The sequence below is a fragment of the Cystoisospora suis genome, assembly GCF_002600585.1.
Source record: "Cystoisospora suis strain Wien I chromosome Unknown contig_2757, whole genome shotgun sequence".
In the NCBI taxonomy this organism is placed as follows: Eukaryota; Apicomplexa; class Conoidasida; order Eucoccidiorida; family Sarcocystidae; genus Cystoisospora; species Cystoisospora suis.
The window spans coordinates 12,413-12,879 of record NW_027155553.1 but is presented as its reverse complement, the minus strand read 5'-3'; positions in this window follow the sequence as shown (position 1 = coordinate 12,879).

Here is a 467-nt window from a genome sequence, read left to right as displayed (position 1 = left end):
AGAGAGAGAGATAAGATCTATGTCGGAGAGAGATAAAGATACATTCTATCTAGAGAGAGAAGGAGAGATAATATCTACTTCAGAGGGAGAGGCCCTATCTACTTGAGAAAGAGACGTCGTCTCCTTTTGAGTGTAATTTCCTGTCACCTCGAAGACGCGTACATGAAGTAAGAGAGGTTAAGAATAGCTTGAATCTGTTCCATACCTTGGAGAGGTCATCCAGCTCAACTGATGTATGGAGCACTCTGCATGCAATTATCTAGCTACAGACATAAACCATCTCTCTACTGATGCTTCTTCACTTTCGTTTCACCCTTTTCGGACATTTCTTGAGAAACTTTTCGGAGTGAAGTCCATGCAATCGAAAGAAAGGTGTGAGGAAAGTGTTCACAGAAATACACAAAGGGAGAGAAAAGATCCATAGGAAACTACCCACAACAGACTCTCTCTCTCTCTACACACATACA